Source organism: Panthera leo, chromosome B2 (assembly GCF_018350215.1).
Source record: "Panthera leo isolate Ple1 chromosome B2, P.leo_Ple1_pat1.1, whole genome shotgun sequence".
NCBI lineage: Eukaryota > Metazoa > Chordata > Mammalia > Carnivora > Felidae > Panthera > Panthera leo.
The window spans coordinates 124,796,331-124,814,661 of record NC_056683.1 but is presented as its reverse complement, the minus strand read 5'-3'; positions in this window follow the sequence as shown (position 1 = coordinate 124,814,661).

Sequence of the window (18,331 nt, the reverse complement as noted above, 5' to 3'; positions counted from 1 at the left end):
AAAATTTTGTTTACACACACACACACACACACACACACACACACACAGAGTCTTGTTGTATAGTCCATTTCTTATTGTGGTTGCAAGCCAAAAAAATCTGGAAACCACTGACTATACCATACCACGAAGTATTGGATTTGTATGGGCTGTCTTTCCATGGTTTTCCCACCTCAGGAAGAGCATTTTCTCCCTCCAAGTATATATTAAATTCTGCAAAGGAAGGCATCATATCTTTTATCTTTTCTACGTCTTCCAATGAAGCTACCATTACAAGTGTTTTTGACTGCATGTTCCATACATATGTAAAAACAAACCAAACTTGCGAGACCTGGGTGGTTCAGTTGGTTGGGCATCAGGCTTCCGCTCAGGTCATGATCTCACGGTTCATGGGTTCATGCCCCACATCGGAATTCAGCACAAAGAGTGCTTCGGATCCTCTGTTCCCTTCTCTCTACACCTCCTTGCTTGCGCTTTTCCCAAAATAATAAATATTAAAAAAAAAATCAAAAACCTGAAATTCTATTGGGGGAGGGGTGGGCAACACAACAACAAACACAGAGGAAACAAATACAAATTAATCAACCGTTAACCTGAAAATTAAAAAAAAATTTAAAAGATGGGTAGGCTGCATTTTGTTTTGTTTTGTTTCCTCTGATTTTGGAGGGGGAATGGTGCCCTCAGATCCCCAGAAGGTAGAGGGGTAATGGAGGCTAAATTGTCAAAGAAGTCTTCACAGAGAAGCATGAAGATTAGTCTTTTAAAAGGGCTTGAAATCAGGGGCAACCTGCTGGCTCAGTTAGAAGAGTGTGCAACTCTTGATCTCAGGGGGTTCAGTTCGAGCCCCACGTTGGGTATAGGCATTACTAAAAATAAACAAACTTTAAAAATAAATAAAAAATAAAAGGAAATGAAAGCAAGAATGAGTACAGAATCTACAGAGGGAAGAGAGGAGGCCGTAGGGACTCTGGTGTTTGTTTGGTCAAGTTGGGAAACAGATCACAATGGACACACAGCTGTTTGCAGTCCAGGCCTTGATAACTGATACAGAAGCTAGAACGCACCGTCCTGCTTTCCCTTTCGTGCTTTCTTCTTTCTGATAGTATTTAATTACTATGGCACATAGTGTTTACTTATATTACTGTATGGTATATTTCATTTTTATGTTTATTTACTTTGTGTACTTTCTGTTTTTCCTCTCTGGAATGGAGGTTTCAAGAGAGTGAAGGTTTCTCTGTTGAATCCTCAGCGCCTAAATCAGCACCTAGCATAAAATAAGACTTTAACACATAGTTGTGGAATTAAAGAACATGTAAAAGAACATCTAAAAGAAATAACCCAAACCAGATCTGACCTCAAAAAAAAAAAAGAAAGAAAGAAAACAAAACAAAAGAGCCATCTAAGCCCACATTGCTATGCTCTTGGTAGACATAACATCCTTCCCAGCTGGCTAGCATATTTAAAGCAAAACTGGGGGCTCTGTTTGAGGCCAGCTTTTACAGCAGGGGGCCATGGCATAGCAATATCTTCCTCAGCAATTGCAATGACCAGGCAACTATCAATTTCTATACCTTGTATTTCTGACATCTCCTCTAGACATAGCACTGAAAATTCAAAGACTTGTATCACCTAGATTTCATCTTCCGGATCCCCTGTGTTTCTTCCCAGTGAAATCAGTATTTTTCTAGGCTGCCATTCTAAAGTACGATTTAACCACGGTGCTTTAGTCCTTCTTTCGGCCGTCTGCAAGTTTGCCTTAGATAACGCAACACTGGCCTTTTCTAAAAGCCTCTTTTAATTCTACACTAGTTATCTATTGCTGCCTAAACAAATTACCCTACGGTCTAGCAGCTCAGAACAGCACACATGTATTATCTCACAATTTCTGTGTCAGGAATGTAGGCATGGCTTAGCCGGGTCCTCAGGCTCAGGATCTCTCTTAAGACTGCAGTCATGTTGAAACTCAACTGGGGAAGGACCCATTTCCCAACCCCGTCCTGAGGTTGTTGACAGCATTCAGTTCCTAAGGGTAGCTGGCCAGAGGCCTCCCTCAGTTCCTTATCATATAAGCCTCTGCATAGAGCAGCTGGCTTCATCCAAGTGAGCAAGTGAGGCAGGAAGAGAAGGGCAAGCAAGACAGAAGCCAGTCTTTTTTGTAACCTAATCTCAGAAGCAAAAAGCAAGTCACCCGGTTCGGCCCAAGCTCAACAGGAGGAGATTTTACAAGGGCATAAATACCAGGGGATAAGGATCGCTGAAATCCATCTTAGAAGCTGCCTACCACAAGTAAGTTAATATATTGCTTCTAATCCAAATTCTAATTCCAAAGGGCTTCAATTTTAGCTTATAAGACAAGGGTGGATTGTGGTAATCATTTCATAATATATACATGTATCAAAATACAGGTGTTTGTACATTGTAAATATATACAATTTTTATTTGCCAATAAGACAAGGAGAGTGAGAAAAGGTATGAACTTATTCTGGTTCTTCCTTTCTAAATTACTGTTTTGACTAATTAATCTTTGGTGATCTTGGATGATTCAATTTCATGAATCTAAAATAACTTTTGCAAAATGATCTTTGTTTAAACTGTTTCAGTCCTCTGTATTGAAAACACTGTTCATGTTTAGAAAGAACCCAACAGTATAGTGCATTCTTGGACTGAGGGCCTGCTTCAAGGATACCTACTTTTTTAAGTGCTAAGGCTACGCTATACCTCTTTGTTGAGTTAATTTTGATTGAGCTTGAATAGAATTCTTTCAAGATTCCTCCTCCTGCTTTATCTCCACTTACAAACAAGTTCTACCCAGAGTGCCCTAAAGAACACGAGTTACATAAGACATGCTTCTATTACTGAGGCTGAATAAGTCTAGGAAACACTGTATATTTTATTAATCATGAGACACATTACTATACCAAAGACCCTAAAAAGTCCAGCGGTAAAGAAACCTACTTACTCTCAGCTTAAAATTTCCCAAGCTTATACAACCCATAAATCCTCTTACGTGTAACACCCATTAACATCTTGTGAAACTAGAGTTATGCTAAATACTTTTTTGGGAAATAACGCCTTAGAGCAAAAAGTACCTACTTCTATCTTTAGCATTCAGGTGAGTTAATGCAGTGGCAAAAATTCAAGGGAAAAGATAGACATTGGATCCTTCTTGTAAGCAACCAATTCTTTAGAAAATATCTTGCAAAATACCTACAATCTCCAATACTTATAATGATATATATAAGGTCCTTAAGTACTAATGTAAAACAGTTGAACATTCACCATACTGCTTCCATTTTCAGAAACATCAATGTTTTATTGTTCCATTGAAGAACAAAAATTAATATCAACAACTAAGGACTACTTTTTTTTTTTGACAGAAAGACCTCATTACCAATACTTTAACCAGAAGCAACCTCCAACTTCTGTTCATAATCGTTGATGTAATAAATACTATAGAACCTAGAAATATATTGTTTTGTACCCTCTAAATATGATGTGGTTCTTTCCTTTACCATCACGTGAATAATCATTTTCGCCTTCGGCCTAGTAATTTTGATTGATCTTCAATAGAATTCTCTCTCAAGATTTCCCTTCCTTCTGCAGAATATTCACACTGACCCCTTGAATGCAATATGGTACTGCACAGATTAAAGATGGCCACAAGTTCGCGACTCCTCTTTCCAAGAAGAGGTGGAGTCTATTTTCCCTCCCTTTGAACCTGATCTAGGCTTGGGACTTGCTTTGATCAACTAGAAATACAGCAAGAGTCACGGGTCACGTTGCTCTGGTTCCCATCCTGTTAGCTTTTGCTCTTACTCTCTTAAAGCCAGCCACCATGCTGTGGAGGGCCTTGAGCTAGACCGTGGAAGGATGACCGGCCGTACAGAGACGGTGACAAAGCCTCTCCCCTTGATCAAGCTTGAGTCAGGCTCCTCTGGGTCCTCTGTTTGAAGAGGCCCTAACCCTGGGCTCTGTCCTGGGTCTGTTCACTCCACTTTTAGCAAAAATCCTGCTGAGTCAGTCTGTTGAAAATATCACCCTCAATACCTTATCACCCCGGCCTGCCTTTGGCAAGAATCGCATCAAGTCAGTTTGGCCAAGAGCTTCCTAACCCTGATATTTCCTGACATTTCCTCTTGGTGATTTTTCATCCACTGACCCCCAACCCTGCTCCTTGGCTATACATTCCTGTCTTTCCTTATTGTATTCAGAGTTGAGCCTAATCTCTATCCTTTACTATAAATTCCATTGGACTGGTCCCCCTGGATAAAGTCTGTCTTGCCATCCTTAACAAGCATGGTAAATAAATTTCTCTAACAAAGGATCCTCGTCACCTGGAAGATGAGAAGTGTCAGCCTAAAATTGCCAGGAGGCAATAATTAAGCCAGAGCATTTATTTGGGATCAAAGAATTGCAATTCAAGGTGCACAGATTTGGGTGGCAAACCGAATAGTTTGGAGCAAAATTATTTTTGGAAGCAAAAGTCAGGAATTTTTAAAGCAAAAAGGGAATGCTTGTATACATCTTTTTTTTTTTTTTTTTTTTTTTTTTTTTTTTTTAATGCTTATTTATTTTGAGAGGGGAGGCAGGGGAGAGGAAGGGGCAGAGGGAGAGAGAATCTCAAGCAGGCTCCACGCTGTCAGTGCAGAGGCTGATGGAGGGCTCCATCTCACAAACGGGGTGATAGTGACCTGAGCCAAAACCAACTGACTGACCCCATAGGCACCGCTACAAAGAATTTTTGATTGGTGTTCACAGCTAAAAGCTCATCTTCACTGAATATAATCCGTTGCTAAGGCTCTCACTGAGCAAAGTCTGTTACTGTAGCAAGTTGCAGATGTTCTGACTGGGCCCTTGGATTATTTGTGGTTCAGCCCAGTTCAGAAGTTCATTGTTCCACCAGTGATGACATGCATGAGGTCCACCCCCTTAATAGCCTCCTAGCTCCATTTTAAAATCCCTTGATGTAAGTGACTCCATTCAATTTGATAATTCACAGGAGTCATCTTTGATGTTTCAGCCTCAGCCAAGCTCCTAGCTCAGTGGTTCTTAGTCTGGGCTATTTTATCCACAGGGACACTTTTTGGTTGTCACTACTGGCATCTAATAGGTAGAGGCCAAGAACGCTGCTAAAATCCTACAACGTGCAGGACAGCCTCCACAACAAATAATTATCTAGCCCCGAATGTAGTGAGAAGGTTGAGATATCCTATTCTCGTTGAATGCAGCCGTATGGGTCATCATGTCTTCACGGCGTCGAGCAGATCACCCAGATGAGCCCAGTCAATGCACAGAATTGTGAGAAATACATGGCTGCCATTTTGAGGAACTATTGGGACAGTTTCAACGGTATGTTATTGTTCAACCACTCAGGGGGCCTGGAGGGAGGGACCGTGTGGTCTAAATGCTCCTACTGTAGCCAATTTTAGGCTACCAAGATGAGCCACTGACCTCAATGCTGGAAAGGTGGATGCAGTCGGCTCTGTGAGCCAGTGGCACTGTGATAGAAAACTGAGGCAACATCCTGTGTACAATGTCTCTTTTTTTTTCTGTGTACAGTATCCTTTTATGTCTGAATTCTAGGCATGGGCATTTCCTGTGTTCACTTGCCCGCACAGTCGGGTCTCTCTACTCGTATACGGTGGTCACATTTCTGTTGGAAGCTTCCCCTTTAAACGCCAACCCACTGGTTCTGTCGTCTTTCTGTACCATTGTACATTTTTTGCACCACGAAAATTGTCGAATTGGGTTTAGCCAAGAGGCTGCCACAGAGGATCACAGGGTGGACCCCACTCCAACACAGTCCCACTGCATTCTCAAATTTGTGGTTACTGAGGTGAATGGTGTGATTTAGGATAAAACGTTGGCCTCATTTCTTTGTGAAATGAGACGTCTAAACAACAGGTGAAGGGGGCTAGGCAAAGTGGAACATGAGTAGCAAGGGGACCACGCATGTCAGGTTTGGGCCCACACTGGAGCACACTTCTGTTCAGAAAATACCTTTGGCTTCCGGATAGAGGCAATTTCTTCTAGCACATAAGCCCAAAATATTCTTTGTTATATGCTAGAGCAGCCATTTCTGAGGTTTTAGGGCAGACGCTGGATTTAGGTTCTATTAAAACTTACTATCGTTTTGTGGTTAAGAGAGATTATTCATGCAGCCCAACTTCCTGGGCTTCGGTTTTGGCTTACAAGTTGTATGATCTTGGGCAACATATTTGTGAAATAAGGGTAATAATCGTATCTATTTCAGAGTTAAGATAGACAGTGTCTGGGTAGTGTCTAGTACGTGGTAAGCTCTCAATAAGCAGTCGGTATTATTATATGCGCAGGAGCATTTGAAGTTTGTAATCGGGTTGCTGTTTAACTTCATAAATGCTAACAGTTCCCCGTCTCCACTGTAAACAAGTTTGTTGTTGTTTTTTTCTAAAAGCAGGGCTGGTTCTAGGTCAAGGATAAACTGCTTTCAGCACACTTTTGTCTCACCCAAGAACAAACCACACCCTACTTCCTGTTGCGTGCAAATACGGGTACCTTTAAAGGGACAGTCAAACCCACGCAGGATGCTACAGATTGCCACAGGGCGCACTCTGGCGTACGCAGCTGGAAGCCCGGATGATGCTTTGCCCGAGAATTTGAAGTTGATTTGTGCGGACAGAAGTTATTGCAAGTTACTAAATTTAAAAATGATACGATGGGGGCGCCTGGGTGGCTCAGTCGCTTAAGCCTCCAGCTTCAGCTCAAGTCATGATCTTACAGTCCCTGAGTTTGAGCCCCGCATCAGGGCTGTGCCCTGATGCTGTGCTGACAGCTCAGAGCCTGGAACCTGCTTCGGATCCTGTGTCTTCCTCTCTCTCTTTCCCTTCCCCACGCACATTCTGTCTCTCCCTCTCCCTCTTTCTCTCTCTCTCTCGAAAATAAATAATAAACATTAAAAACTTAAAATAAACAAAAACTGAAAAGATATAAATGATGCGATGAAAACAGTATTTTTGAAAGAATAATCTAATAATCTTTGATTTTAAAGAAAAGCAGGAGCGCCTGGGTGGCTCAGTCGGTTGAGCCTCTCCCTTGGGCTCAGGTCATGATCTTGCACTCGGTGAGTTTGAGCCCCACGTCGGGCTCTGTGCTGACAGCTCAGAGCCTGGAGCCTGTTTCAGATTCTGTGTCTCCTCTCTCTGCCCCTCTGCCTCTCACGCTCTCGCTGTCTCTCTCAAAAATAAACATTAAAAAAAATTTTTAAAGAAAAGCAACCTCATCACCTTATTCCATGTAGATGGATACCATAAATTTCAACTCACAAATAAATTGTGAGCATCTTCTAATTCTAAGGAAACCCCATCAGGGTAAAAGAAAACCCAATATTTATTATGTTGGTTTGTTTGCTTTAAAAAAACACACAAAATTAAGTTACTATTCCTCAAGACTTGTCAGAGAACCTGAGGGGCTCAGTTGGTTTGAGCATCCGACGCTTGATTTGGGGTCAGGTCATGATCTCACGGTTTGTGAGATCAAGACTTGTGTCTGGCTCTGTGATGATAACACAGAGCCTGTGTGGGATTCTCCCCCTCACCCTCTCTCTCTGCCCCTCCTCCTCCTTCTTCTGTCTCTCTCTCTCTCTCTCTCAAAATAAATAAATAAGTAAACTAAAAAAAAAAAAAAAAAAAAAAAAAAAAAAGCCTTGGAAGTTCCAGGTAAAACTGAGCATTTTGTCATTAAACAATGTTATCCAGTGGTCTGGAAGTCTGTTATGCCAGCTCTGGATTAGGTCAACAATCCTGAGTTCATCGGTTTCCTAAGACGTTTTTAGGTTCCAGGCTGAGATAAAAGAAGGGCCAGACAGGGGGGCCTGCTCGACATTCTGTCTCTCAGCCTCTCTCTCTGCCCCTCCCCCCATTTCTCTCTCTCAAATAAATAAATAAACTTTAAAAAAAAAGAACAAGAAAAAAAAATCAATTAAAAAAACAATGAAGGGCCAAACATTTTCTGCAAAACATTCTAGATGACTGTGTTTCCTCACGTAGTATCCAGAGAAGTAGATTTAACTCAACATGTATTTCTGTAGTAGCAATTTTGTGCAATGCTCTGTAATAGATGAACAGCAAACATCTTTCTTTCTCCTTAGTTTACAGGCCACAAAAATGTCATGACCACAGCATCAACAGGTTGAAAAGAAGGAACTTTTTATTCAATCTGTCTTTTCCTCCTTGATTCACATAAGGAACATCTTCCACCTTCTGGTCTGTAGGTGACAATTGGATTCATAATCCTTTCCTTTAAATTGTCATTGTTCAGGGGTGCCCTGGGTGGCTCAGTGGGTTAAGTGTCCGACTCAGGCTCAGGTCATGATCTCACCGTTCGTGAGTTCGAGCCCCACATCAGGCTCTGAGCCTGGAGCCTGCTTCAGATTCTGTGTCTCCCTCTCTCTCCTCTCTTCCCCTGCTCACATTCTGTCTCTCTCTCAAAAATAAATAAACATTAAAAAAAACTAAAATAAATAAATAGTCATTGTTCAAATTACCAGATGAGCCTTATAATGGCAACTTTGTTTGATTTATTCTCAAAAATATTTACTGGGCATATAATGAAGTTCTATGCCAGATCCAAATGCAAAGCAACGGAAAACGATCCCCATCCACTCCCAAAGAGCTCACAGCCTGGTGAGAGAAAGATGCAGATATGTCTTTATTTTCATGATTTTCTTCCACAGGACTTACAGAGAACAAAGAAATGTGCAGTACAAGAAAATAAAGCATATCAGAAGCAATGAGAAAGATAAGGCAGAAGGAAAGCAATGATGGGATCATACAATAGAGGTAGGCTAATGTCCAGAGTAAATACAATGAAGGCCTACATGTATTTGCCAAAGATCCACCAGGAGTTTGGCTCTAAGCTTTTTAGCAATCTCTGTGAAAAGAGAAATATGATCAGTTACACAATCTACAGCTCCCACCAGCTACCAGCAGACCAATTGCTCTGGAAAAACATAAATGGTGCTGATATAAGTCCCAAACAAGCCCTCAAGATCCTGCAAATGCAATGCTATGCAGTACACAGAAGAATATCCTCAATAATAGCCTTATACCCAATGGAGTGGAGCTATTTCTTACAGCACATCAAAGTCCAGGCTGATGGCTTATCATCAAAGTTCAGTTTAGTAAAAGTAATTTTATAGGAGTTCACTCAAGCAGAAAATCATTATAACATGATAGGTGCAGTAATAGAAATATGCACAAAGTGCTGTGGGAGAGCAGAGGGACACAAGTGCAATCGCATTATTCAAGGTTGGAGCAGACATCATCATCAAGGAAAGATTCTGGAAGCTTCTATTCAATTTCCAAAGGAAATCCACAGGTTTTGCTGCAAGAGCCTAACTTTCTTAGAACATCAATTTTTTTTTTTAATTTTCTTTTTAATGTTCCTTCATTTTTGAGAGAGAGAGAGAGAGAGACAGAGTGCAAGCAGGGGAGGGCAGAGACAGGGGGAGACACAGAATCTGAAGCAGGCTCCAGGCTCTGAGCTGTCAGCACAGAGCCTGACGCGGGGCTCGAACTCCCAGATCGTGAGATCATGACCTGAGCTGAAGTCAGACACTTACCCGACTGAGCCACCCAGGTACCCTGGATAGAATATTGTTTTTTCTTTCTTTTTTTTTTTTTTTTAAGTTTTTTCTTTTTATGTATTTTGAGAGAGAGATAGCAAGAGGGGGAGTGGAAGAGAGAGAGGGAGACAATCCCAAGCTGATAGCAAGGAGCCAAATGTGAGGCTCGAACTCACAACTGTGAGATCATGACCTGAGGCCAAGTCAAGAGTCTGACACCTAACCGACTGAGCCATCCGGGAGCCCCAGAACATTGTTTTAAAAGGGCTTCGTTGGGGCGCCTGGGTGGCTCAGTCAGTTAAGTTTCCAACTTCGGTTCATGAATTCGAGCCCCACGTTGGACTCTGCACTGACACACTGTGGAGTTGCTTGGGATTCTCTCTCCCTCTCTCTCTCTGTGCCCCTTCCCCACCTGCGCAGGTGCACACGTGCTCTCTCTGTCTCTCTTTTTTTTTTTATTTTTTATTTTTTAATGTTTATTCATTTTTGAGAGACAGAGAGAGACAGAGCATGAGCGGGGAAGGGGCAGAGAGAGAGGGAGACGCAGAATCCGAGGCAGGCTCCAGGCTCTGAGCTGTCAGCACAGAGCCCGATACGGGGCTTGAACTCACGAACTGTGAGATCATGACCTGAGCTGAAGTCGGGCGCTCAACCGACTGAGCCACCCAGGCGCCCCTCTGTCTCTCTCAAAATAAATAAATAAACTTAAAAAAAACAACGGGGCTCTCTCATCACAGCAAAATTCACGTTAAGAAGTCCAAACATACCTTTAATGGAAAAAATTCTCGTTTTCTTTGTAATTTACATATCTTGGATCACCCGTATTATTAAATACAGTGAATAATACATTAAGAAAGTAGACCGTACCTACCTGAAGGCTGGGTGCTCAAAGAATCAGTGAAAGTTTAGAGTTATGTCAAGTTTTAAGTAAGCTCCCTCAGAAATCCAAGACCACAGAACAAAAGGAATTTTGAGGGGGATTAGTTCTGGTTCCATGTTAAACTGCATTTCTAATAAATGACATGGTCAAGAGTTGTATTTCTCCTGAACACTAGAAAAAGAGTGAACAGAGAAGGAAATTCTCAACATAAATAATCCACATATTTGACATCAAAGAAAAAGTCTTGGATTTCCAATCCATCCAATAAAAGGAGGTGACAAGATTTGTCTTGAAGGGAAAGAAAGGCAGGAAGAATGCAAAATGCTTCTATGGTTGATTTAAGGAAGATAGTATTTTTCCTCAGGGTTCAGCCAAGTATGAGAGAAGTAACATTTCCTGGCTTCTTTATACTGTGACTTAGCTTCCTCATCAACAGGTACAGAGCAGGCTCCATGGACCATGCAGGTGAGTGGCAGACAAAGTCTCCTCCGTAGCACGATGGTTGGGACTGACACCAAATAACGAAGGATAATGATAAATCTCCACAGACAAAAATGCTCAAAACGAGAAGGACTGGCACAGATGTGAAATCAGGGGCGATCCTCTTTGACCACCACTGGTCAGAGAGCACGCGGAAACATTGGTCTCGACTTCTCTATCTCTGAGCATATATGATTGGTCGCTGAGATTACAAAATGGGTATTTAAAATCTTTCCCCGGCAGTGCTTTAGATACTAGGCTTGATAACATTTTTGTGTGTGACAGAAATAAAATTTGAGTGTTTAAAACCCATCTGCCATCCTGTAAAGGGTATGGATCTTTCAGTTTAAGGATCTCGTTTGCTGAGCACAAATGAAGTCATCTTCAGAATTAGACTCCTGAAGACTGTATGAAGTGATGGGTGAGGAGGAGTTGAGGTGAGGTTCATCGCTGTGTATCAGAGTATGATAGGAAAAGACAGGGCAGAAGAGGCAGAGAGGGAAAGGATAGGACCTCAGGTCCCAGGGTGGGGAAAAACACCTATTTGGGAACAATGCTGGGAGTGTCAGACCACAGCAAGCCCCCTCAGGCATCAGGTTCCTCTGAAGAATGTAACAGACCCCACCTACTCCCTCTCAGATTTCCCCTCAGGAATTTTACAAAAGACCTAAGTGTGCCCACACACCACCCCTCCTATGATGGAAACGAGCCTATCAGGAATGGACAACCCAGCATCTAGAACCATCAAGCCAATAAGGGCAGAACCTGAGAAGGAACAAGGGGGAAGGGAGAGGGGAGGGCTGATCAGAACCTTGTAAAACGAGGACCCTTGCCTAGAGTCGTGGGTATTCACCTTCGAATGTCCCCTCTCTGTAAAGAGAGCTTTCCTATTATACTTCCTTTCTGATCTTATACTCTAATAAACTTTGGCCTGCTGCTTAATTTGTGTCTACCTCTTCATTCTTTGAGGCAGCGAGACAACGAGTCCCGAGTATTGTGGTAAAAAAAATCCTGCAACAAGAGAGTGGAGAGTAAGTGCACAGGGGACTGAGAAGGGGAGAAGGCAGGGGGTGCCTGGGTGACTCAACCCGTTAAGCATCCAGACTCTTGGTTTTGCCTCGGGTCATGATCTCATGTCCTTGGTGTCGAGCCCTACATTGGTCTCTGTGCTGACGGTGAGGAGCCTGCTTTGGATTCTCTCTCTCTCTCTCTCTCTCTCTCTCTCTCTCTCTCTCTCCCTTTCTCTCTCTGCCCCTCCACCACATGCACGTGTTCTCTCTCTCAAAATAAATAAACATAAAAAAATAGATTACAAATGAAATACAGTAGGAATGGAACACTATAGCAGTTTTGATGGGTTTTCCACAGTAATACACAGCTGTGCAAAGCACTTTGACCTATTTGTCCAAGGATGGCCAAATCCAACCTCCAAATTGGACATTATATGAAAGGGAAGGAGGAGGAAAGACCGGGAGGAGGAGACTCATGAACTAGGTGGGTGGGGGGAGGGTGCTATTTGAAGAAGATATCTGGGAGAGGAGACCCACCTCATAAAATAAAATGTCTTGGGCTGTAAATACCTTCCACCCGCCCCCGTCTCCACATACTCTCTTTCACACACACACACACACACACACACACACACACACACACACAAAACCACATGGAAAAGACCAACCTGTCAACACTGGTTGATGGGGTGGATTTTCTTTGGTGGAATCAACAGTAGTGTTCAATCCTACTTCCCAGCTGGAGAGGAGCGAGAACAGAGGCTGCCATGAGAGAACAGGCACATTCATCCGCTCTGTTTTCCCAACTCTGTGAAGAAGCAGTCCAAGTAATTAAAAGGCTGAAGGTATCTTTGTCTCCACCTCATTTTGCTCACATTATCTGTTGAGTTTCGAGACCCTGTGGATTCTGCCTCCACAGTCTCTCAGAAGTAGACCCCCTCCATCCTATTCCACCACTGGCTGCTTTCCCTGCACGACCTTCCCCATTTGCTGGCAGAACCCAATCTCTCCCACCCCTCAACGTGCATCACACTTTACTGCACCTTCCCAGCTGAGCCCATTCTAACTTATATTTGAATGTTTTACAAAGCTGCTATATCCCTGAGAGTGGCAGCAGCTGGAAGGGGGGGGGGGGCAACTTTCTCCTCAACTCTGCAGATGTGACAAGGCCTTATGCACAAAGTGTTGAGGAAATCTTGGTAAAAGCAAAGAGAGAAGAAGAAAGGGCAGGAAAAGGGAACCAGAAGAAACTAGGAAGGGAAGGGAAGAGATTAGGAAGGGGAGGGGAGGGGAGGGGAGGGGAGGGGAGGGGAGGGGAGGGGAGGGAAGGGAAAGGAAAAGAAGGAAGTAGAAGAAATCCTCTAGCATTTTTAATTGGGTATATAACAGATCTGCAGTACAAGTATAATTTTATTGACTTTTTTTTTCTTTTTTTCGCAACCAGATCCTTATTTTACTTGGAATGGGTATCTTAGCTGTACCATCTAAGAACTTCAGTCACATAGCATTTATACAGATTCAAATTCCAGTGTTTAGCCCCATATTTTTCTCTTACTCAAATACCTCTCCTATTTTATTTTTCTTTAGAGGCAATGTTCTGTATCCTTAAGATAATAGAAGAGTGGACTAAATAGTTTGGAGGTTATTCAAAATAATTTTATTTTCCTGTGTACTTCATTTATCCTTTCCGAGTATCTGAGGGGGTTCAATGGAGGCTAGCATATCATGCATTTCTAAGATAATGATTTTTCTCATTTCTGTGGCTCCGAAAAATCTGACAAGACCCTCTGCAGCTGCTCTGGTTCTAGCCTGGAGTGCGACCATGGTTGGGTGCAAGGACAATGGCAATCTATTAATATCCCCCAGGCCAGCTGTTATCCCCACATGTGCAACGCCCAGGCACTGGGGAAGAAGGCTCAATTTTGTCTGCAGCCTCCCCTTTTTGGGAAGGAATAAACTTTGCTATCAGCTTTGGAAGAGTTTATAAAGAGTTAAGGAAATAAATTGTGTTTTATGCAATACATTTCTCACGCAGAGCACCAATGACGGACCCCTTTTATCTATCTTCATGTCTTAAGTAGATACAAAGAACAGGACTTCAGGCTCCGTAGGTTGTTGGTGAACCGATCTATGTGATTTCACTGGAGTCTGCAATGAAAATCAATCTGCCGTGAAAGCGCCCTGTAATTGGGTATAATGGACATAATGAATAGGTAAGACATAAACACATTGAAGAACACATTGGCAAAGTAAGACATAAGAGGGACCAGGGAATACATGTGAAAGGAATTCAGGACAACAAAGCTGGGTGATATTTTAATTTTTAAAAGTACTAATATAGTTGTCTAAGGAACCTGTTAAAAAGAAAATCACAGGCCCAAAATGGCACCACTTAGGCCCAGTCTAAACCAGGGCGTAATACCTAATAGCAGTTTCAACCTGCCCCTGAAACGTAGTCTTAACTAGTCACTCAGGAATTTTCTGATCAACACCAATGAGATAATCTGTCACATGGGTCCTCTCCATCCCCCAGAGGAAGATAGGGTAAGCCAACTAATAAGACCCCCTGTCCTTTCCCTTAAGGTAGCCTTACCTGGAACGGTCTTTGTTTCACTTTTGCTAATAATGTTTTGCTCCACTCTCCTTCCTATAAAAAATCTTGCATTTTGTACAACTCCTTAGAGCTCCCCTCTGCTTGCTAGATAGGATGCTGCCCAAACCATCAAATGCTTAATAAAGCCAGTTAAATCTTCAAATTTGCTCAGTTGAAGTTTTGTTCTTTAACGAACCCCAATATAGCTTGAGAAGGCTCAGCTTACAAATAGGCCATACTCTTCATCATCTCACTTTGAAGTTAGTGCCTTTATCCATAAATACTTGATCGTCTAAAATCAGAAAGGTGGCAGAAACCAGTTTTCTGTGTCAGATTTACTTCCAAGTCATATAATCTTATGTTGGGAAGAGACCTTGTAATCAATCCAGCCTCCTCCTGAGCCCTGGAGCCCCAGAATGGCTTCCAAAACATCTTGAGCAGATGAGCATTTAGGCTTAGCTTGAATTCTTCCCATGACCCTGAGCTAAGCCCTCTGGAAGGCAGCCTTCTACATTATTGGACATTTTTAGTTCCCAGACAGTTCTCAGGTGAATATTTCACCTCCATAATTTCTATTCATGGATCATGGTTTTGTAATCTGGAGGATGCTAGTTTATAATTTGTAGAGAAGCCATTAGGTAGACAGAGTGACAATCTAAGATGTCCTAGGTCCAAAGAGCAGAGAATTTAAAAAGCTGGAATAAGGGACTGTTAAAAAATAAAACTCAAATGAGTAAATGTTAAGATCTAATTGGCTTTATTAAGTAACTCATGAATTGGGAAGCACCCCATTTAACAAGGAGAGGGGAGCTCCAAGGAGTTATACAAAATGGAAAGTTTTGATAAGAAAGAGGAACAGAAGTTATTAGCAAAAGAAAAGAAAGGATTACAGGCAAGGTCACCTTCTTTTAGGGGGAGGGGGTTGGGGTCTTATCATGCAGAGGACCTCATCTTCCCTTGAATAGAGAGGGCCCCGGTGACAGATTACCTCATTAGTGCTGGGGGGAGGGGTGTGCGGATTTCAGACTGATTGGATTAAAATTTCACTCCTTGAAGAGTCTGAAATTGAAATTAAGTCTTGGTTTTCTGTCTGGAGGGCAAGTGACTCCACCTTGAGCCTGTCATTTTCTTTTTAATAATACATAATTTTATATCCAACAACATTCTTTTTTGGATCAAGATAAATAGCATAACTCATTATTCTAACTTACCTGCGAGGTATAATCAAAGAGTCGGTATACATAGCTAAGATTTAAAGGTACGTCACCACTAAGTACAATGCAATACTTTTTCTAACTAGACTCAACTGTCATCATTCGATTTCTCCTGTGGTTCTAATTTCAGTAACCTCCTCAGCCTGCGAGCAAGCAGGTTAAAGGCTTTGGGAGTAGGAGACATAGGGAAATAATTTTTCCAAGAATTTGTTCCCTGAAAATATTGGGGGATGGCATTTCTTTCTGTTATTTCTTAGCCCAATAAACTTGATGTTGCAATTGTCCCTTATAATCAGAGGCCTGGGAAGATGTCTGCATTGTTCTAGGCTGGTGTGGAACTTCCGACTTTGCAAACAACACTCTGACACTATACCACTTCCTCTTAGTTCTGAGGTTAAAAGCAAGTGCTTGCCCTAGACAGTCTAGTTAAGATCTTATCTTCTCTTGTTTTTCTTTCTCTGATAGGCTACCCTGGTACTTCTCCTAGGCAGAATAGAAAAGTGCTTTGAGATCTGCTTTCCTTAAGGCTCCAACTGGAAGACCATCAGAAACCTGCCCTGCATTAGTCTCCTGGGGCCTGGGAGCCCCCACTGCGAGTGCATTCCTAACTTTCCTTCCTCACGTCTGGTGGACAACTCACCATGTTCTCCACCTGCTTTGAGTTTGTTCACTTCAAATAATTAGTTCTTTTGTTTTCCTTTCTCTAAACAAATTTTAAAACCGATATATTTTTAAATAGAGATTAGTTCTCTCATAGGCTACCAGTATACTAAATGCCTTTAGAACAACGATGGAGCTTATATTTCATTCACATGCTTCAAAGAATAGAGCAGAATTGAGGCCAGCAATGAACCATAGGAAGCAGTCCAGATACATTTTTTTTAATCCAACTGGCAAAATTAAACGAGATTATGCTGGGAATCTGAGATATTTAGAGAACTGACAGAATAGAGAAATACCTATTCAAATGCAAAATAATTAATTCTTTTTCTCTTTTAAGGTCAGTGAAGGAAGGTTCTTGCAATTTTTACAACCATTAAAAGAAATCAAACTATGTATCACCGACACTCATAAATACTTCTCCAGTGTAAGCCTCAAAACAAGTCCCGGGGGCATTATCTTTCACATTTTTACAAGTAAGAAAATGGCCTTGGGGTACCTGGGTGGCTCACTCCATTAAGTGTCTGACTCTTGATCTTGGCTCTGGTCATGATCTCAAGGTTTGTGAGTTTGAGCCCCACGTGGGGCTCTGCACCGGTGGCGTGGAGCCTGCTTGAGATTCTGTCTCTCCTTCTCTCTGTCCCTCCTCCTTGCGCACATACTCTATCTCTCTCTCTCTCTCAAAATAAAGAAATAAACTGAAAGAAAGAAAGAAAGAAAGAAAAAAAGAAAGAAAGAAAGATAGCTTAGATAGGAATAGCTGAGACACGCCCATCATCCTAAGGGCCAGACTTGAAGAGTCTCCTGACTTCAGCGCCCAGGCACATCCAGTATAGCACAGCTATTCTGGGGATCTGTGAACATACTTTGGCCTGCTATTCCACATAAAAGAGACCGTTGCATTTGCTTTCTAAACAGTTCTCTCCAAACGTCTTCATCCTACTAAGTCTTTAAATTTTTCAAATGGTTCTCCATGCATCCTTTGCAGGAGATTTCCAAAAATAGAGTCAAAGAGAGGACCTCTAAGATATGTTTTACCTTTAAAACTCTTGATTCTATGCAGTTTACACTTTAAAGGGCAGAGAAAAACAGAGACTTAACTACAGACATATTAGGGTACATGAGAGTCCTGCTTTGTGTAAGGCACAGGTTTTGTTGATGAGAGAGCATAAGGCAAGCTGAGAGCAAAGCACAAGCTGAGAGCAAAGCACAAGCTGACAACGCCCCCTACCTCCAAGGTGTGACAAAGGAAAGGGAGAGAAAACCAATGGTTAATGGACAGGGATCACAGTCATGCAGGACGTGAGCCTCCATCAGTTTATAAATATCTTAGTAAGTTACAAGAAAAAGGCAATCTTATCAATAACCTAATTTCCAAAAACCTATAGACTCAGTTTCCTGGAGCCCCTAATACCACCCTCTCCTCCATAGTGATGTGGGAACAAAGGCAAGAAGGAAATGGTCGGTAAAATTAAATTTTCTTATAACCTGCAGCCTATTGACATACTCTAGGAAAATACAGAGTATAACATTTTTCCAGGAACCTCCTACAGTCTTAATGATAATGCTTTGCTAGAGGGAAAAACAACCTTAGCTTGCCAGTAGCTAAGCCTCCAATAATCTTAGTCTTTATCATGTGGAAATCCCTTTAAGAAACTCCCTGTTGGGGGCGCCTGGGTGGCTCAGTCAGTTAAGTGTCCAACTTCAGCTCAGGTCATGATCTCACAGCTTGTGAGTTGGAACCCCGCATTGGGCTCTATGCTGACCGCTCAGAGGCTGGAGCCTGCTTCAGAGTCTGTGTCTCCCTCTCTCTCTGCCCCTCCCCTGCTCACGCCCTGTCTCTCTCTCTCTCTCTCTCTCTCTCTCTCTCTCTCTCAAAAATAAATAAACATTAAA